This window comes from Anopheles ziemanni (assembly GCF_943734765.1).
Source record: "Anopheles ziemanni chromosome X unlocalized genomic scaffold, idAnoZiCoDA_A2_x.2 X_unloc_68, whole genome shotgun sequence".
Lineage (NCBI taxonomy): Eukaryota > Metazoa > Arthropoda > Insecta > Diptera > Culicidae > Anopheles > Anopheles ziemanni.
The window spans coordinates 87,000-110,000 of NW_026689837.1; positions in this window are offsets into that span (position 1 = coordinate 87,000).

Consider the following 23,001-nt stretch of genomic DNA (forward strand, 5'->3'; position numbering starts at 1 on the left):
TCGGACTACTTAGTGTTTGATCGAATATAATATGGCAACTTGTGCCTAAGTCTCAACCCGCAGGTTCGGACTTCTGTTTATTTGGCCAATGTATGTATAAGGCAACTTGTGCCTAAGTCTCAACCCGCAGGTTCGGACTTGTGTATTTGTTCGAAGTCATGTATAAGGCAACGTGTGCCTAAGTCTCAACCCGCAGGTTCGGACTTGTTAGTGTTTCGTCAACTTTCATATGGCAACTTGTGCCTAAGTCTCAACCCGCAGGTTCGGACTTGTGTATTTGTTCGAAGTCATGTATAAGGCAACTTGTGCCTAAGTCTCAACCCGCAGGTTCGGACTTGTGTATTTGTTCGAAGTCATGTATAAGGCAACGTGTGCCTAAGTCTCAACCCGCAGGTTCGGACTTGTTAGTGTTTCGTCAACTTTCATATGGCAACTTGTGCCTAAGTCTCAACCCGCAGGTTCGGACTTGTGTATTTGTTCGAAGTCATGTATAAGGCAACTTGTGCCTAAGTCTCAACCCGCAGGTTCGGACTTGTGTATTTGTTCGAAGTCATGTATAAGGCAACGTGTGCCTAAGTCTCAACCCGCAGGTTCGGACTTGTTAGTGTTTCGTCAACTTTCATATGGCAACTTGTGCCTAAGTCTCAACCCGCAGGTTCGGACTTGTGTATTTGTTCGAAGTCATGTATAAGGCAACTTGTGCCTAAGTCTCAACCCGCAGGTTCGGACTTGTGTATTTGTTCGAAGTCATGTATAAGGCAACGTGTGCCTAAGTCTCAACCCGCAGGTTCGGACTTCTATAGTGTTTCGTCAATTATCATATGGCAACTTGTGCCGAAGTCTCAACCCGCAGGTTCGGACTTCTATAGTGTTTCGTCAATTATCATATGGCAACTTGTGCCGAAGTCTCAACCCGCAGGTTCGGACTTCTGGAAGGATCACTTGGCCACTAATGATCCTTCCGCAGGTTCACCTACGGAAACCTTGTTACGACTTTTACTTCCTCTAAATCATCAAGTTCGGTCAACTTCGATAAAGCAGACGCGGTTCACGAGGATCCAGCGAACGATCATCTCCAAAGACCTCACTAAATAATCCATCGGTAGTAGCGACGGGCGGTGTGTACAAAGGGCAGGGACGTATTCAACGCTGGCTGATGACCAGCACTTACTAGAAGTTCCGAGTTCATATGGACCATTGCAATCCATAATCCCTACTAAGTGAGTATTTGAGTGATTTCCCGTTCCTCTCGGAATAGGAGACACGCTGCTACCCACATTGTAGCACGCGTGTAGCCCAGAACATCTAAGGGCATCACGGACCTGTTATCGCTCGATCTCATTTTGCTAAACACAAATTGTCCTGCTAAGCAGCGTACCGTAAGTGCACTTGCGCACACGAACAGCGAAGGTGTCAGGTCATACTCCACCGAAAGGTCCTAACCCGTTCCAATCGGCATCGACGCATTAACGCTGACTGCGTTCTAGTTAGCATATGTGAGTCACGTTCGTTATCGGAATTAACCAGACAAATCAATCCACGAACTAAGAACGGCCATGCACCACTACCCTTAAATTTGAGAAAGAGCTATTAATCTGTCTCACCTCCATAAGTTCGGACCTGGTAAGTTTTCCCGTGTTGAGTCAAATTGAACCGCAAGCTCCATTTCATTGTGGTGCCCTTCCGTCAATTCCTTTAAGTTTCAACTTTGCAACCATACTTCCCCCGGAACCTGACTTTGGTTTCCCGGAAGCTACTGAGAGCACCTGGTTGTAGCGTCTCCCAATTGCTAGTTGGCATCGTTTACGGTTAGAACTAGGGCGGTATCTAATCGCCTTCGATCCTCTAACTTTCGTTCTTGATTAAAGAAAGCATCCTTGACAAATGCCTTCGCTTTAGTTAGTCTTACGACGGTCTACGAATTTCACCTCTCGCGCCGTAATACTAGTGTCCCCAACTACTTCTGTTAATCATTACCTCCGGTCTGAGTACAAACCAATGAAAGATTAGACCAAGGTCGTATTCCATTATTCCATGCAAGATTATTCTAGGGCGTTTGGGCACCCTGCTTTAAGCACTCTAATTTGTTCAAGGTAAACGTGAGCGGTCGAGCTCTATGTTACACTTGCACCCGTTGAAGGGCACACCATGACACAGACTTGGTGCCCTACCACACCATTGAGTCGCAACCAGATTCCGACTTGGCCCACCGACCACGGGTTGACCGGGTCGGCGGAGCCGGACTGTGTTGGACAAGTATCAACTTCGAACGTTTTAACCGCAACAATTTTAATATACGCTAGTGGAGCTGGAATTACCGCGGCTGCTGGCACCAGACTTGCCCTCCACTTGATCCTCGTAGAAGGATTTATGCTCTACTCATTCCAATTATGAAACATCATTAAAGAGTTTCATATTGTTATTTCTCGTCACTACCTCCCCGTCCCGGGATTGGGTAATTTACGCGCCTGCTGCCTTCCTTGGATGTGGTAGCCATTTCTCAGGCTCCCTCTCCGGAATCGAACCCTGATTCCCCGTTACCCGTTGCAACCATGGTAGTCCTCTATACTACCATCCATAGTTGATAGGGCAGATATTTGCGAGATCTGTCGTCGGTGCGAGACCATACGATCAGCATCATTATCCAGACTTCAACTCAATGACACGGAGAACCCGCGATTGGTTTGACTAATAAGTGCACCAGTTCCCGCGAGGGTCCTGGCATGTTGCATGTATTAGCTCTAGATTTTCCACAGTTATCCAAGTAACTAGGTTGATGATCTCGTAAATTATAGCTGTTATACTGAGCCTTATGCGGTTTCACATTAAATCTGTTTGTACTTAGACATGCATGGCTTAACCTTTGAGACGAGCGTATATTACTGGTAGGATCAACCAGAATTCCGACTTTGCGTTCGAATGTTCATTGTCCCATTGCACCCGGAGGAGCAAACACCACGTTCTATATGTTGTCAAGTCCGGTAGCACACGGGAGGCGAGCCCCCGTGCGAACCTCATTGCCCTCGTATCACACACACCCGATGCACCGGACAGGCACTTGAGCGGCATTCGACTCCGCTAAGCGCTCGTGCGCCCGATTGTGCATGCGCTGACGGGGCCTTCATACCCCTACCACAGCGACCTTATGCCAAACTTCCATGAATACTTAGGTGAGCTGACAAGGGCCTTCATTTCCCTACCATCAACTAAAGGACACGCTAGGCGCGTCCGATCATTGCAACTGCGGGGCTTTCATACCCCAATCACCACAGTACGCAATTCACCAGAGTTTAATCGCAACCCCCCCGGACATGGCACACTATTAACTTGCAACAAAACTTAGTGTGTGCCGGGCACATCGGTTCCACAAAATCATTCCCGATGTACCCCAATTGGGGTTGCGAACGCATTCACGGTCCTCTGACACACCCAACCAAGCGTGGATACTACATACCTCAAACACCCAGTACACTAACAGACAAATCAATATATGGTTGCTTTCCCCCAGACATTTGCCAATCACTTGGCACCCGGACGGGAACTCGCTCCTGATTGCGCCAATGCCACCCATTTGCCAAGAGCGAGTTCTGTATGTAGATTTCATTTGGAAAGACAACCGTGTACTGGATATTCTATCCGACGATTACAGATGACGAGTACGAGACTCGACTACACTCACGGATAATACATTTTGGGTCGAGATTGCTTTCGGGGTTTTCGATTGGTCTTGCGCTTGTAAACGTATAACTTTGACTTGTGGTAACTTCGGTATGTTAGTCGATCACGTGGATGTGAACTGGTTAGGGTGAGCAATATGTTCACTTGCACTCTGGGTAGGAATAGGTGAGCGCTATAGGTTAAGATCATTGTATGGTTCCATCGTGATGACTTTCGCTAGATAGTAGGATGTTTGGATAGTTATAACGTTTTTGGCCATTTGTTCATAGTGTTCAGTCCATTGAGGAATTCGATTGGTCTTTGCTTCACACACGTGGTCGATCACTTGGATGTGAACTAGGGTGAGAATAAGGTGTTCACTAGTGCTCTTAGGTTTTGGATCAGTACTGAGCACTTGATTGGTTTCGCATAATATGTATCCATAGTGATGACTCTTTCCAGCTTAAGATTTCGTTACCGGTTTCGAATCCTCCCCACGTTCGCTTTTACTTGGTTAGGTTTTCGAGTGTAGATTTGAAAGCAATCTCATGTATGTATCCCATCTGATATAAGCCACTGACAGTTCATGTCACCTCGTTCAACTCTCGCTGGGTCACAGAAGTATGTTACTGCGCCCATTATCCCTACTCGGATAGGTTCGGTTCGTTCGTTTTATACTACGGTGAGTAAACTCAATTTGTGCATCGCATAGCCATGGAAAGCAAGCTTTCGCGGGCCTCTTCGACTGTTTTGATACGAGCTGTGCCCGTGATGCTTGTCATCCCAGGATACTAGACCCCTTTGGACGACCGCATGACCATCAGAAAGTAAATTCCACGTTCGATTTGGGGTGTGAACCCCGAACATAAAGTCTTTGTGTAGAACCACGAGGGCTCTATAGTACCGATTCTCTCGGTACGCTTGGTCCGTGTTCCTTTATGTTCGTACTCTTGTGTGTATAATATTCATGTTCGATTTGGGATATTTGCTACTGTCACCGTTTGAGTACCATGGGGCTTGAACCCCTAACATAAAGTCTTTGTGTAGAACCACGAGGGCTCTGTAGTACCAATTCTCTCGGTACGCTTGGTCCGTGTTCCTTTATGTTTGTACTCTTGTGTGTATAATATTCATGTTCGGTTTGGGATATTTGCTACTTTCACCAGGGTCCCGTTCTTCATACAAGTCTGCCTTGCTAATGTGGTAACTTTATAGTGTAGTTCTGACATCCCAATTTTGGGACTTAGCCGATTTTTCATGTATTTCCATATGACCCGTAGGGTCCCTTTCTTCATACAAGCTTGCCTAGGGCGATCGGTCAAAACTTGTCTTACTATTCGATTGGTCTTCGCACTTTCACCCTAGGCAGTTCGCCTAGGTCTGTCTTCTTGAGGAGGCCAAAACCCGAAATAAGGAGGTCCAGCCGACCCTGAAACCTCCCCTGTCTTAACTACACTAACCCGATTTTTCAGGGTCCTCAGCGCCATACAACTTTGCCTAGGTCACTTGTACTCTTGACTTAGGCCATCTGACTTGGTCCGTGTTTCTTCCTAGGGTTCACCTAGGTACTTTGCCTTGCTTGATGTGGTAACTTTTTAGTGTAGTTCAGACATCCCAATTTTGGGACTTAGCCGATTTTTCGTATATTTCCATATGACCCATAGGGTCCCTTTCTTCATACAAGCTTGCCTAGGGCGATCGGTCAAAACTTGTCTTACTTTTCGATTGGTCTTCGCACTTTCACCCTAGGCAGTTCGCCTAGGTCTGTCTTCTTGAGGAGGCCAAAACCCGAAATAAGGAGGTTCAGCCGACCCAGAAACCTCCCCTGTCAGAACTACACTAACCCGATTTTTCAGGGTCCTCAGCGCCATACAACTTTGCCTAGGTCACTTGTACTCTTGACTTAGGCCATCCGACTTGGTCCGTGTTTCTTCCTAGGGTTCACCTAGGTACTTTGCCTTGCTTGATGTGGTAACTTTTTAGTGTAGTTCAGACATCCTAATTTTGGGACTTAGCCGATTTTTCATGTATTTCCATATGACCCATAGGGTCCCTTTCTTCATACAAGCTTGCCTAGGGCGATCGGTCAAAACTTGTCTTACTATTCGATTGGTCTTCGCACTTTCACCCTAGGCAGTTCGCCTAGGTCTGTCTTCTTGAGGAGGCCAAAACCCGAAATAAGGAGGTCCAGCCGACCCTGAAACCTCCCCTGTCTTAACTACACTAACCCGATTTTTCATGGTCCTTAGCGCCATACAACTTTGCCTAGGTCACTTGTACTCTTGACTTAGGCCATCTGACTTGGTCCGTGTTTCTTCCTAGGGTTCACCTAGGTACTTTGCCTTGCTTGATGTGGTAACTTTTTAGTGTAGTTCAGACATCCCAATTTCGGGACTTAGCCGATTTTTCGTATATTTCCATATGACCCATAGGGTCCCTTTCTTCATACAAGCTTGCCTAGGGCGATCGGTCAAAACTTGTCTTACTATTCGATTGGTCTTCGCACTTTCACCCTAGGCACTTTGCCTAGGTCTGTCTTCTTGAGGAGGCCAAAACCCGAAATAAGGAGGTTCAGCCGACCCAGAAACCTCCCCTGTCTGAACTACACTAACCCGATTTTTCAGGGTCCTCAGCGCCATACAACTTTGCCTAGGTCACTTGTACTCTTGACTTAGGCCATCTGACTTGGTCCGTGTTTCTTCCTAGGGTTCACCTAGGTACTTTGCCTTGCTTGATGTGGTAACTTTTTAGTGTAGTTCAGACATCCCAATTTTGGGACTTAGCCGATTTTTCATGTATTTCCATATGACCCATAGGGTCCCTTTCTTCATACAAGCTTGCCTAGGGCGATCGGTCAAAACTTGTCTTACTATTCGATTGGTCTTCGCACTTTCACCCTAGGCAGTTTGCCTAGGTCTGTCTTCTTGAGGAGGCCAAAACCCGAAATAAGGAGGTTCAGCCGACCCAGAAACCTCCCCTGTCTGAACTACACTAACCCGATTTTTCAGGGTCCTCAGCGCCATACAACTTTGCCTAGGTCACTTGTACTCTTGACTTAGGCCATCTGACTTGGTCCGTGTTTCTTCCTAGGGTTCACCTAGGTACTTTGCCTTGCTTGCTGTGGTAACTTTTTAGTGTAGTTCAGACATCCCAATTTTGGGACTTAGCCGATTTTTCATGTATTTCCATATGACCCATAGGGTCCCTTTCTTCATACAAGCTTGCCTAGGGCGATCGGTCAAAACTTGTCTTACTATTCGATTGGTCTTCGCACTTTCACCCTAGGCAGTTTGCCTAGGTGTAGCTTCTTGAGGAGGTCAAAACCCAAAATAAGGAGGTTCAGCCGACCCAAAAACCTCCCCTGTCTAAACTACACTAACCAGATTTTTCAGGGTCCTCACCGTCATACAACTTTGCCTAGGTCACTTGCACTCTTGACTTAGGCCATCTGACTTGGTCCGTGTTTCTTGCTAGGGTTCACCTAGGTAGTTTGCCTTGCTTGCTGTGGTAACTTTTTAGTGTAGTTCAGACATCCCAATTTTGGGACTTAGCCGATTTTTCATGTATTTCCATATGACCCATAGGGTCCCTTTCTTCATACAAGCTTGCCTAGGGCGATCGGTCAAAACTTGTCTTACTATTCGATTGGTCTTCGCACTTTCACCCTAGGCAGTTTGCCTAGGTGTAGCTTCTTGAGGAGGTCAAAACCCAAAATAAGGAGGTTCAGCCGACCCAAAAACCTCCCCTGTCTAAACTACACTAACCAGATTTTTCAGGGTCCTCACCGTCATACAACTTTGCCTAGGTCACTTGCACTCTTGACTTAGGCCATCTGACTTGGTCCGTGTTTCTTGCTAGGGTTCACCTAGGTAGTTTGCCTTGCTTGATGTGGTAACTTTTTAGTGTAGTTCTGACATCCCAATTTTGGGACTTAGCCGATTTTTCATGTATTTCCATATGACCCTTAGGGTCCCTTTCTTCATACAAGCTTGCCTAGGGCGATCGGTCAAAACTTGTCTTACTATTCGATTGGTCTTCGCACTTTCACCCTAGGCAGTTTGCCTAGGTGTAGCTTCTTGATGAGGCCAAAACCCAAAATAAGGGGGTTCGGCCGACCCAAAAACCTACCCTGTCTAAACTACACTAACCAGATTTTTCAGGGTCCTCAGCGCCATACAACTTTGCCTAGGTCACTTGTTCTATTGACTTAGGCCATCTGACTTGGTCCGTGTTTCTTCCTAGGGTTCACCTAGGTACTTTGCCTTGCTTGGTGTGGTAACTTTTTAGTGTAGTTCTGACATCCTCATTTTGGGACTTAGCCGATTTTTCGTAAAATACCATATGACCCATATGGGTCCTTTCCTTCATATAAGTTTGCCTTGCTTGGTATGGTAACATTTGAGTGTAGTTCTGACATCATCATTTTGGGACTTAGCCGATTTTTCGTAAAATACCATATGACCCATCAGGGTCCTTTGCTTCATATAAGTTTGCCTTGCTTGGTGTGGTAACATTTGAGTGTAGTTCTGACATCCCCATTTTGGGACTTAGCCGATTTTTCAATCAATACCATATGACCCATCAGGGTCCTTTGCTTCATATAAGTTTGCCTTGCTTGGTGTGGTAACATTTGAGTGTAGTTCTGACATCCCCATTTTGGGACTTAGCCGATTTTTCGTAAAATACCATATGACCCATCAGGGTCCTTGCCTTCATATAAGTTTGCCTTGCTTGGTGTGGTAACATTTGAGTGTAGTTCTGACATCCCCATTTTGGGACTTAGCCGATTTTTCAATCAATACCATATGACCCATCAGGGTCCTTTGCTTCATATAAGTTTGCCTTGCTTGGTGTGGTAACATTTGAGTGTAGTTCTGACATCCCCATTTTGGGACTTAGCCGATTTTTCGTAAAATACCATATGACCCATCAGGGTCCTTTGCTTCATATAAGTTTGCCTTGCTTGGTGTGGTAACATTTGAGTGTAGTTCTGACATCCCCATTTTGGGACTTAGCCGATTTTTCGTAAAATACCATATGACCCATCAGGGTCCTTGCCTTCATATAAGTTTGCCTTGCTTGGTGTGGTAACATTTGAGTGTAGTTCTGACATCCCCATTTTGGGACTTAGCCGATTTTTCGATCAATACCATATGACCCATCAGGGTCCTTTGCTTCATATAAGTTTGCCTTGCTTGGTGTGGTAACATTTGAGTGTAGTTCTGACATCATCATTTTGGGACTTAGCCGATTTTTCGTAAAATACCATATGACCCTTCAGGGTCCTTTGCTTCATATAAGTTTGCCTTGCTTGGTGTGGTAACATTTGAGTGTAGTTCTGACATCATCATTTTGGGACTTAGCCGATTTTTCGTAAAATACCATATGACCCATCAGGGTCCTTGCCTTCATATAAGTTTGCCTTGCTTGGTGTGGTAACACATGAGTGTAGTTCTGACATCCCCATTTTGGGACTTAGCCGATTTTTCGTAAAATACCATATGACCCATCAGGGTCCTTTCCTTCATATAAGTTTGCCTTGCTTGATGTGGTAACATTTGAGTGTAGTTCAGACATCCCCATTTTGGGACTTAGCCGATTTTTCGATCCATACCATATGACCCATCAGGGTCCTTGCCTTCATATAAGTTTGCCTTGCTTGGTGTGGTAACATTTTAGTGTAGTTCTGACATCACCATTTTGGGACTTAGCCGATTTTTCGTAAAATACCATATGACCCATCAGGGTCCTTGCCTTCATATAAGTTTGCCTTGCTTGGTGTGGTAACATTTTAGTGTAGTTCTGACATCACCATTTTGGGACTTAGCCGATTTTTCGTAAAATACCATATGACCCATCAGGGTCCTTTGCTTCATATAAGTTTGCCTTGCTTGGTGTGGTAACACATGAGTGTAGTTCTGACATCCCCATTTTGGGACTTAGCCGATTTTTCGACCAATACCATATGACCCATCAGGGTCCTTTGCTTCATATAAGTTTGCCTTGCTTGGTGTGGTAACATTTGAGTGTAGTTCTGACATCCCCATTTTGGGACTTAGCCGATTTTTCGATCCATCCTATATGACCCATCAGGGTCCTTTTTCTTCATATAAGTTTCCCAAGACTTAGTGCTTTTTACCTTTGGACACCAATATCACCCTTACGGGTTTCTTTGATCTTCTCACTTTGTATTGACCAAATGTAGGTCTTGCCATGCCAAACATATAATTGTTCTACACCAAGTCTCTATCTCGTACCGCCAGCTCGGTACATTCGATCAACCTGCCCTTAAGGCACCCGGGACTTAGCCATTTTTTCACATTTTTCATGATTTTGAGGCAACTTTTCTCGACTTTGTCACCTTATATCACCAAGATCCTTTCCCTTTAGCGCTTCACTCTGTTCGTATGATATTTAGCGCTGACTATCACCTTTCTATCGCTGACCTCAACTTCTTATTCGGTGCCATAGAGCCAGAGATATTTGGTGTATGCTGTTATAAGGGAAGTTTGTCACTTTTTCAAAGGCCCACTTTGGGACGCCCATATCTCACCTTCACGTATCTTCGATCTTCTTGTCGTCTATGGACGAAACTTAGGTCTTGTATTGGCCAACTTATAAATGTTCTACGGCCAAGCCGTATCTCTTACCGCCAGCCCGGTATTCATGGACTTAGTCGGATTTTCGCCTCTCGTGGTAACAATTTCTGACTTTGACTCACAATAACACCCGAACGGTCACATGCTAGCGCTTTGCTTGGTAGGAATTATAGTTAGCGCTACCTTTTCTCTTTCCATCGATACCTTGTTCGTTCCATTCCATGCCATACAGCCGAAGTTATGATGTTTCCCGTTTTCCATATCATGTGGAGCTTATGCTCTGGGAAAACCATCTAACACCTGTACCACCCTTTTGGGTACCACCGATCTCGTCACTATGTTCGGGCCAAATATAGGTTATAACATGCCCAACATATAATTGTTCTACACCAAGTCTCTATCTCTTACCGCCTGCTCGGTATTTTACTCGTAAGTCCAAATTTCACAACTTGTACTTTTTGGCCCAATGTACTCGAGTTTCAATTTTGGTAACATTTTTCGACTTTGACACTTAATAACTTCCAAGTCATGCTAGTTAGCGCTTTGCTTTCTTCTAGTCGTATCTAGCGCTGGGTGTTACCTTTCCAAAACATATCCTAGCTTAACAATCCATGCCATACAGCCGGAGCTATACGGTGCACAAGTCAAATCCATTTTAGCCATGTTTCATTTTTGCCAATTTTTGACCACTCGTATCACCCTTCCAGAGTGGTCCGATCTTCTCGCTGTCTATGGACGACTTTTAGGTCTCGTAGAGGCAAACTTATAAGTATTCTACGTCAACCCGCTATCTCTTACCGCCTGCTCGGTATTCTTGGTCTTGTGTGATTTTTGGCCATTTTGGTATTATTTTTCGACTTTGTCGCTTAATAACTCAGTTTTACTCAACACTTAGCGCTTCGGTTGTTTGGGATTATAGTTAGCGCTCGGTTCGACCTTTCCAACACTGATCTAAGCTTGTCGATCCGTTCCATACAGCCTGAGTTATTCGCGATACCGTGTTTAAACCCATTTCTCAAGTCTCGTTTTGGTCCAACTTTGAACCAGCCATATCACCCTGATGGGTACCTCCGATCTTCTCGCTCTATATTGGCCAAAGTTAGGTCTTGTGGTAACGTACTTATGATTGTTCTACGCCGTGTTCGTAGCTCTTATCGTTCGCCCGCTATTTTCGATCATAAGGTGAATTTTCGCCTCTAAACCACCATTTTTCACCTTTGCCCTCTAATATGACCGACTTGCTCAACACCTAGCGCTTCGCTTGGTAGGACACATAGCTAGCGCTCGTCAAGACCTTTCCAACGCATATCCAAGCTTTCCGATCCGAGCCATACAGCCTGAGCTATAGGCGATACCGTTTTTCCCATTTTCTTGGTCACATGCACTTTAGGGTACCCCTTTTTGCCTTTGACCCTTAATACCTCCTCCGGGTCACTAGTAGGCGCTCAGCTTGGTAGGAAACATAGCTAGAGCAGGCCTTCACCTTTCCAAAACTGCCTCAAGTGTACCGATCCGACATCTAGAACCAAAGTTATGGTCATTCCTATCATGCTCTACTTTCATGGTCAACCTCCACCAAGCACACCTAGGTTGGACCAACTTTCACCAACTCATCTCGAACCCCAAATTTGCTTCGACCTACTAGGTTTCCCTAGTAAAGTGGTCAAAACATCCATTACAACACGACTGGTCTTTCTGGTGGTCGACCTAGGCGACTTTGTTCGACGACCACCACCCCATGGAACTAAAAGACGTCCCTTGATACGGACCACCGATACATTTTCCGGCCTGTCTAAACTACACTCATCGAAATTTTTTTGGGTCCCCACCGTCATACAAGTTTGCCTAGGTCAAGTTTTTCTTCCGGATCGGCCGCGGACCTCACTTTTCATTATCTAGGGAGGCCATAGGGCCCCAAAAGGGGTTTTTTAAAATTTTCGACACTTTCGACTTTGGTCGGATTTTTTCCGATTTTGGTCCGACCTAGGGACTTGGTGGTCCAAGGAGCCTCGGGACCAAACTTTTTTCTCAGGGGTCCCTACCTCCATACAACTTTGCCTAGGTCAATTTTTTGTTCCAAATCGACCGCGGATTTCACTTTTCAATATCTGGGGCTCGTGTAGAGTCCGAATATGAGGTTTTCTCATTTTTCGACATTTTCGACTTTTTTCGACTTTTTTCGGGTTTTTCGACCTAGGGGTCCGCCGAACAAATTTTGGGTCAAAAATTTTTATTGAACTAGTCGAAAGTACGCAAAAAGATAAGACTTTTTGCCGAAGACACCATGCCCCGGAACCGACTCCTTCCCCTTCAAAATTGGGGACAAACGTGATTTTTGAAACTTTTCCTTAGGGAGCCCAAGACTTAGAAAATTTTCAAATTCTCGATTTTTCGATTGCGAGCTAGCGCTTTGCGGTCTTCGGCAATGTTGTAGATCTCGACGAGATAAGACTTTTTGGTCAAGGGACATTTTGCCCTCCGACCCCTCCTTCCCCCCGCAAATCGCCCCCCAAAGTGCAATTTTTGCATTTTCACCTCTTTGCACGCACTGTTCGGCCCAAATGGCCACTTTCTATGGGTCTGAGCGCTTTGCGGTCTTCGGCAAACTTTTAGAGCGTACCAAGCCCTAATTATAATTCTTCTACACCACCTTCGTACCTCTTCATCCCTGGCCGCTATTCGCGTACCAAGGTAATTTTTGTTCATTTTGTCAACATTTTTCATCTTTGACTGCTTATATCGGCCTTGCCATGAACCGATAGCGCTTCGCTGTGTTCTAACGTAAGTTAGTACTGCTCAATACCTTTCCAAATCATGTCTTAGATTGTCATTTGCTTGCATACAGCCGGAGCTATGAGCGATACCGTAAAAAGTACCGAAACTTGGAAAAATCCTTTGATCGCCCATATCCCCCCTTTGGGGGCCAGATATCGAAAAAAGTTCTGATTCAAAAAGTTGCGCATTAACGTGTTCTAGTTATGCCTAGAACATTTCACTTCGCTAGCTGGCCTGCAACTTAGCCGTAATTGGGATTTTAGGGTGTTCTTGGAGGGCCCATTTCCTGCGACTTGGTATCTTTTGGGCCCAATGTTTCTCTAATATCTCCACGAGTTTTCCAGATAGCCTTTTCAAACTTTCAGGGTGCCTAGAACACCTCAAGACCTTTCAAACGCTATGCCGTTTGCCTCGCTCGGACATCTACAGCCAAAGTTATTCGAGGTACACGGTACCTTACCCTGTTTTCTCAGTACTTGGTCGAAAATTTCGATCAGCCATATGACCAACTTGGACAACCCTGAGCGGGTTGGCCCCATATAACTAAACTTTCGTCTCGTGGAGGCAAACTTATAAATATTCCACGTCAACTCGCTATCTCGTACCGCCTTGACGGTATACTTGGTCCAAGGGCCATTTCCAGCGACTTGGTCGCAATTTCGCTCTAAGTTTCGCTAATACCTTCGTCCGTGGACATGGTGATTTTTTGTTCGTATTTTTCCTTGATAGTCCCACTCAAGACTATTCCATACCAGAGCCAAGCGTCCCGCTAAGTGCCATACAGCCTGAGCAGTAATTCATGAAAGGTACCTCTACCAGTTTTTGCCATACTTGGGTACAAACTTTGGATCGCCCATATCTCCACTTTGGAGGCCAGCTAGCACCTTGGCCTCATATACTTTTTTGTTGGTCATACCATGCACCAAATATAATTGTTCTACGCCAACTTGCTATCTCTTCTCCAACTTGCCGTTATTCTTGGTCCAAGTCCCATTTCATTCGTTTTTGGACCCATTTTGCTATATGTTTCACTAATAGCTTCGGCCATGGACAAGCTGATTTTCTATTTGTATTTTTGCTTGATAGTCCCACTCAAGACCATTCCAAATCACATCGCAACTTGTCGCTCGGTGGCAAACTGACCGAGTTATAATTCATGAAAGGTACCTCTTCTTGGTACACCACATGGTCGGCCCAAACCATAAACCAACCAAACGACCGACTTGGAGCACCCTGACCGGGTTGGCCCCATATAATAAAAGTTGCGTCTCTACACGCCCAACTTATGAATATTCTACGCCAAGTCGCTATCTCTTACCGGTAAGCCGGTATTCACCTTCCAAGGGTGATTTTGGTCAAGCGCCATTTCCTGCGACTTGGTCCCCGAATTGGACCATCATCACCTAATATCTCCGTGGTCTTTCAATTCAGCCTCATGAAACTTTCAGGGTAGATAGGTCTCCCCGAGACCTTTCCAACAGTGAGCCGTTTGCCTCGCTCGGCCATCTACAGCCGAAGTTATTAATGGTACTTGGTACCTTACCCTGTTTTTTCCATACTTGTTCGTACTTGGGTACAAACTTTGGATCGCCCATATCTCCACTTTGGAGGCCAGCCAGCACCTTGGCCCCATATACTTTTTTGTTGGTCATGCCATGCACCAAATATAATTGTTCTACGCCAACTTGCTATCTCTTCTCCAACTTGCCGTTATTCTTGGTCCAATTCCCATTTCATTCGTTTTTGGACCCATTTTGCTATATGTTTCACTAATAGCTTCGGCCATGGACAAGCTGATTTTCGATTGGTATTTTTCCTTGATAGTCCCACTCAAGACCATTCCAAAACACACCGCAGCTTGTCGCTCGGTGGCAAACTGACCGAGTTATAATTCATGAAAGGTACCTCAACTTGGTACACCACGTGGTCGGCCCAAACCATAAACCGACCAAACGACCGACTTGGAGCACCCTGACCGGGTTGGCCCCATATAATAAAAGTTGCGTCTCTACACGCCCAACTTATGAATATTCTACGCTAAGTCGCTATCTCTTACCGGTAAGCCGGTATTCACCTTCCAAGGGTGATTTTGGTCAAGTGCCATTTCCTGCGACTTGGTCCCCGAATTGGACCATCATCACCTAATATCTCCGTGGTATTTCAACTCAGCCTCATGAAACTTTCAGGGTAGATAGGTCTCCCCAAGACCTTTCCAACGGTGAGCCGTTTGCCTCGCTCGGCCATCTACAGCCGAAGTTATTAATGGTACTTGGTACCTTACCCTGTTTTTTCCATACTTGTTCGTACTTGGGTACAAACTTTGGATCGCCCATATCTCCACTTTGGAGGCCAGCCAGCACCTTGGCCCCATATACTTTTTTGTTGGTCATACCATGCACCAAATATAATTGTTCTACGCCAACTTGCTATCTCTTCTCCAACTTGCCGTTATTCTTGGTCCAAGTCTCATTTCATTCGTTTTTGGACCCATTTTGCTATATGTTTCACTAATAGCTTCGGCCATGGACAAGCTGATTTTCTGTTTGTATTTTTCCTTGATAGTTCCACTCAAGACCATTCCAAAACACACCGCAACTTGTCGCTCGGTGGCAAACTGACCGAGTTATAATTCATGAAAGGTACCTCAATTTGGTACACCACGTGGTCGGCCCAAACCATAAACCGACCAAACGACCGACTTGGAGCACCCTGACCGGGTTGGCCCCATATAATGAAAGTTGCGTCTCTACACGCCCAACTTATGATTATTCTACGCCAAGTCGCTATCTCTTACCGGTAAGCCGGTATTCACCTTCCAAGGGGGATTTTGGTCAAGTGCCATTTCCTGCGACTTGGTCCCCGAATACGACCATCATCACCTAATATCTCCGTGGTCTTTCAATTCAGCCTCATGAAACTTTCAGGGTAGATAGGTCTCCCCGAGACCTTTCCAACAGTGAGCCGTTTGCCTCGCTCGGCCATCTACAGCCGAAGTTATTAATGGTACTTGGTACCTTACCCTGTTTTTTCCATACTTGTTCGTACTTGGGTACAAACTTTGGATCGCCCATATCTCCACTTTGGAGGCCAGCCAGCACCTTGGCCCCATATACTTTTTTGTTGGTCATGCCATGCACCAAATATAATTGTTCTACGCCAACTTGCTATCTCTTCTCCAACTTGCCGTTATTCTTGGTCCAATTCCCATTTCATTCGTTTTTGGACCCATTTTGCTATATGTTTCACTAATAGCTTCGGCCATGGACAAGCTGATTTTCGATTGGTATTTTTCCTTGATAGTCCCACTCAAGACCATTCCAAAACACACCGCAGCTTGTCGCTCGGTGGCAAACTGACCGAGTTATAATTCATGAAAGGTACCTCAACTTGGTACACCACGTGGTCGGCCCAAACCATAAACCGACCAAACGACCGACTTGGAGCACCCTGACCGGGTTGGCCCCATATAATAAAAGTTGCGTCTCTACACGCCCAACTTATGAATATTCTACGCTAAGTCGCTATCTCTTACCGGTAAGCCGGTATTCACCTTCCAAGGGTGATTTTGGTCAAGTGCCATTTCCTGCGACTTGGTCCCCGAATTGGACCATCATCACCTAATATCTCCGTGGTATTTCAACTCAGCCTCATGAAACTTTCAGGGTAGATAGGTCTCCCCAAGACCTTTCCAACGGTGAGCCGTTTGCCTCGCTCGGCCATCTACAGCCGAAGTTATTAATGGTACTTGGTACCTTACCCTGTTTTTTCCATACTTGTTCGTACTTGGGTACAAACTTTGGATCGCCCATATCTCCACTTTGGAGGCCAGCCAGCACCTTGGCCCCATATACTTTTTTGTTGGTCATACCATGCACCAAACATAATTGTTCTACGTCAACTTGCTATCTCTTCTCCAACTTGCCGTTATTCTTGGTACAAGACCCATTTCATTCGTTTTTGGACCCATTTTGCTATATGTTTCACTAATAGTTTCGGCCATGGACAAGCTGATTTTCTACTTGTATTTTTCCTTGATAGTCCCACTCAAGACCATTCCAAAACACACCGCAACTTGTCGCTCGGTGGCAAACTGACCGAGTTATAATTCATGAAAGGTACCTCAACTTGGTACACCACGTGGTCGGCCCAAACCATAAACCGACCAAACGACCGACTTGGAGCACCCTGACCGGGTTGCCCCCATATAATAAAAGTTGCGTCTCTACACGCCCAACTTATGAATATTCTACGCCAAGTCGCTATCTCTTACCGGTAAGCCGGTATTCACCTTCCAAGGGTGATTTTGGTCAAGCGCCATTTCCTGCGACTTGGTCCCCGAATTGGACCATCATCACCTAATATCTCCGTGGTCTTTCAACTCAGCCTCATGAAACTTTCAGGGTAGATAGGTCTCCCCGAGACCTTTCCAACGGTGAGCCGTTTGCCTCGCTCGGCCATATACAGCCGAAGTTATTAATGGTACTTGGTACCTTACCCTGTTTTTTCCATACTTGTTCGTACTTGGGTACAAACTTTGTATCGCCCATATCTCCACTTTGGAGGCCAGCCAGCACCTTGGCCCCAAATACTTTTTTGTTGGTCATACTATGCCCAAAATATAAATGTTCTACGTCAACTTGCTATCTCTTCTCCAACTTGCCGTTATTCTTGGTCCAAGTCCCATTTCATTCGTTTTTGGACCCATTTTGCTATATGTTTCACTAATAGCTTCGGCCATGGACAAGCTGATTTTCTATTTGTATTTTTGCTTGATAGTCCCACTCAAGACCATTCCAAATCACATCGCAACTTGTCGCTCGGTGGCAAACTGACCGAGTTATAATTCATGAAAGGTACCTCTTCTTGGTACACCACATGGTCGGCCCAAACCATAAACCGACCAAACGACCGACTTGGAGCACCCTGACCGGGTTGGCCCCATATAATGAAAGTTGCGTCTCTACACGCCCAACTTATGAATATTCTACGCCAAGTCGCTATCTCTTACCGGTAAGCCGGTATTCACCTTCCGAGGGGGATTTTGGTCAAGTGCCATTTCCTGCGACTTGGTCCCCGAATACGACCATCATCACCTAATATCTCCGTGGTCTTTCAACTCAGCCTCATGAAACTTTCAGGGTAGATAGGTCTCCCCAATACCTTTCCAACGATATGCGGTTTGCCTCGCTCGGCCATATACAGCCGAAGTTATTCATGGTACTTGGTACCTTACCCTGTTTTTTCCATACTTGTTCATACTTGGGTACAAACTTTGAATCGCCCATATCACCACTTTGGAGGCCAGCCAGCGCCTTGGCCCCATACACATTTTTGTTGGTCATACCACGCACTAGTTATAAATGTTCTACGCAAGCTTGCTATCTCTTCTCCAACTTGCGGTTATTTTTGACTCAAGTCCCATTTCCATAGTTTTTGGTACCAATTTGCTCTATGTTTCGCTAATAGCTTCGCCCAAGGACTTTGTGATTTTTTGTTCGCATTTTTCCTAAATAGTCCCACTCAAGACTATTCCAAATCACACCTTAGCTTGTCGCTCAGTGCCATACAGCCAGAGTTTTAATTCATGAAAGGTACCTCACCTTGGTACACCACGTGGTCGGTCCAAACCATCAACCAACCATATGACCGACTTCGAGTCGAGCTAGCGGCTAGGCCCCGTATAATTAAATGCGTGTCTTGATGCGGGCTACTGACGGTCTGAACAATGTAGCTCGCTAGCTCGTCTCTAAACTTGTGTTTTGGTCGAATATTGGGTGTTCATGTACCACTTCGGGTAACATGGACTTTGGTGCAACTTTACCACTTGTGCACTTAATAACTTCCCGGTCATTCAAGTCTTTGCCTTCATACTTTCAGGGTAGTTAGGCCTCGTCGAGACCTTTCCATACATATGCCAAACTCATCGATCGGACATCTATAGCCCGAGTTATTCGCGGTACACCGTACCTTACCCTGTTTTTTCCTCAATTGGGTACAAACCTTGGAACACCCATATCGCCCCTTTAGAGACTAGCTGGCACGTTGGCCTCATATAATGATAAGTGCACCTCAACTAGGGCTACTGACGGTCAGAACATTTCAACTTGCTAGCTCGGGCCCACACTTGTGTTTTTCTCGAATATATGGTTCAAGTGTGCCACTTTGGGCACTTTTGGACATTTTGTCCCCACACAACTTTCTTGCCTTGGTAGATAGGGTCTTGTGTTCTTGGGCAAAAAGATGCACCAAGACATGGTCTAACTTTCGTTCTTTTACCGCAAAGCGCTATCTCCAACACCCGAGGAGATAGAAAGTGATTATGTTCGGTATATCGGTCTTCCATGGCCTACTATGGTAAGCCCCTGCAGGGTATGCAACCGAAGGTGCTTGGTACATGTATTTGGTGCAATATCGGTGCAAAGTAGGTGTTTCCTTGATCGGGCTATAACTTTCTTGGTTGATGTTGGATTGCTTTGCGGTCTTCGGGGGATAGTTAGGGAACATGTTGGCCAACATTTCCTTATTCCTCAGCCTGGCCGTACCTCTTACCGTCTAGGCGGTATACATGCTCTAAGTTGGAACTTGTGTTCCTTTGGGTAACTTCTCTGACTTTGACGCTTAATAACTTTCGTTCATATGCAGTCTAAGCTCTGCAACTCTCAGGAAAGCTAGTACTACTCATTTCCTTTCCATATCAGTCTTTGGCTTGTCGATCCGATGTCTACAGCCTTACTTATTCACGTTCCCTGTGAAGGTAGGTTTTTGCCCATTTTCCAGTTCATGTGGTAACATTCCCAGACTTTGCCGGCTTTCTCTTCATGTGGTAACTTGCTTGCTTGTGTGGTAACTTGGAAGTGTATGTCTGACAGACCCAATCTCGGACTTAGCCGATTTTTCTCTTCATATCATATGGATCCATCACTAGGCCATCTTGCTTGCTTGTCTGGTAACTTGGAAGTGTATTTCTGACAGACCCAATCTGGGACTTAGCCGATTTTTCTCTTCATATCAAATGGATCCATCACTAGGCCATCTTGCTTGCTTGTGTGGTAACTTGGAAGTGTATTTCTGACAGACCCAATCTGGGACTTAGCCGATTTTTCTCTTCATATTATATGGATCCATCACTAGGCCATCTTGCTTGCTTGTGTGGTAACTTGAAAGTGTATGTCTGACAGAGCCAATCTGGGACTTAGCCGATTTTTCTCTTCATATTATATGGATCCATCACTAGGCCATCTTGCTTGCTTATGTGGTAACTTGGAAGTGTATTTCTGACAGACCCAATCTGGGACTTAGCCGATTTTTCTCTTCATATCATATGGATCCATCACTAGGCCAACTTGCTTGCTTGTGTGGTAACTTGAAAGTGTATGTCTGACAGAGCCAATCTGGGACTTAGCCGATTTTTCTCTTCATATTATATGGATCCATCACTAGGCCATCTTGCTTGCTTATGTGGTAACTTGGAAGTGTATTTCTGACAGACCCAATCTGGGACTTAGCCGATTTTTCTCTTCATATCATATGGATCCATCACTAGGCCAACTTGCTTGCTTGTGTGGTAACTTCGAAGTGTATGTCTGACAGACCCAATCTGGGACTTAGCCGATTTTTCTCTTCATATTATATGGTTCTAGGACTTAGCCGATTTTTCTCTTCATATCATATGGATCCATCACTAGGCCATCTTGCTTGCTTGTGTGGTAACTTGGAAGTGTATTTCTGACAGACCCAATCTGGGACTTAGCCGATTTTTCTCTTCATATTATATGGATCCTGGACTTAGCCGATTTTTCTCTTCATATCATATGGATCCATCACTAGGCCATCTTGCTTGCTTGTGTGGTAACTTGGAAGTGTATTTCTGACAGACCCAATCTGGGACTTAGCCGATTTTTCTCTTCATATTATATGGATCCTGGACTTAGCCGATTTTTCTCTTCATATCATATGGATCCATCATTAGGCCATCTTGCTTGCTTGTGTGGTAACTTGATAGTGTATTTCCGACAGACCCAATCTCGGACTTAGCCGATTTTTCTCTTCATATTATATGGTTCCATCACTAGGCCATCTTGCTTGCTTGTGTGGTATCTTGAAAGTGTATGTCTGACAGACCCAATCTCGGACTTAGCCGATTTTTCTCTTCATATAATATGGATCCTGGACTTAGCCTGTTATTAGGTTATTATATATGGATCCTGGACTTAGCCGATTATTAGGTTATTATATATGGATCCTGGACTTAGCCGATTTTTCTCTTCATATAATATGGATCCGGGACTTAGCCGATTATTAGGTTATTATATATGGATCCTGGACTTAGCCGATTTTTCTCTTCATATAATATGGATCCTGGACTTAGCCGATTTTTCTCTTCATGTAATATGGATCCGGGACTTAGCCGATTTTCTCTTCATATAATATGGATCCTGGACTTAGCCAATTTTTCTCTTCATGTGGTAACGTATGCCAATCGCTCACAAGTCATGGGATAAGGGTACTTGTGTTCTTCCATCTTCTAAGTCCCGCACGGGGACATCGTGATCGCCCCAAGTCCGGAATAGCGCCAAGTCAAGAACCACGGAGGCCGTGGAGGACCTGTTAGTGGCGGCCTCACTGACAGCACTAATCCGGACTTAGAAAATATATCTTTCTAATCGAACACCACACACGCAACACCACCATACCACCATCTCCTTGCAAGTACCTAAGTACCCGCAACTCCATGGTGAAGGCAATGTCACTCCATCACCAACCTCTTTGCACTGCAAGCACTTGCGTACCCACAACACTCCGAAGAAGGCAACGGCGCGCGATGCTCGACTCCACACACCACACCACACCACACCACCGATGGCCAGCCAGCCAGCCAGCCCAGCTAAGGGCTAACCCACCAACCAACCACCAATGGCCTAGGCCAGCCGGATCCCACCTTCAAGTCCAAGCACAGCCAAGTGCAAGTACCGCCAAGTGTTCACCAACCGCCCAACACACCACACCACCGATGGCCAGCCAGCCAGCCAGCCCAGCTAAGGGCTAACCAACCAACCAACCACCAATGGCCCAGGCCAGCCGGATCCCACCTTCAAGTCCAAGCACAGCCAAGTGCAAGTACCGCCAAGTGTTCACCAACCAACCATCACACCAGGTCAGCCGGCCAGTACCCACCTTCAAGTGCCATTACCCTCGGGTGCAAGCCCAATCAAGTGTTAACCAACCAACCCGGCCAAGGCAGCCAACAGGCCGGCACCCTACAGCACCGACCCGCCATCACCACCTCAACCGTTGACCATGCAAGTGGCCTCGGACAACAGGTGACACCCGAAATACATCCGAAGAACGTATATCAAGTGTTTGCTCACCAAGTCCTCAACCAACCCCAAGTACCCGGAGGTACCCAGAGTGTTGGATCCGCCAACCCGTCCCGGCACTCCAAGTCCTTGCGAACCCAAAGTGTTTGCCCGGTAGGGCCATTGTATCACAACGCTTGCGACCATGCAAGTGGCCTCGAACAAGGTGACAGGGGTATCTTCACCAAGTCCTCAACCAACCCCAAGTACCCGGAGGTACCCAGAGTGTTGGGTCCGCCAACCACTACCAGCACTCCAAGTCCTTGCGAACCCAAAGTGTTTGCCCGGTAGGGCCATTAGACCACAACGCTTGCTAACCATGCAAGTGGCCTCGGACAACAGGTGACACCCGAAGTACATCCGAAGAGTGTATATCAAGTGTTTGCTCACCAAGTCCTCAACCAACCCCAAGTACCCGGAGGTACCCAGAGTGTTGGGTCCGCCAACCACTACCAGCACTCTAAGTCCTCGCGAACCCAAAGTGTTTGCCCGGTAGGGCCATTAGACCACAACGCTTGCTAACCATGCAAGTGGTCTCGGACAACAGGCGATACCCGAAGTACATCCGAAGAGTGTATATCAAGTGTTTGTTCACCAAGTCCTCAACCAACCCC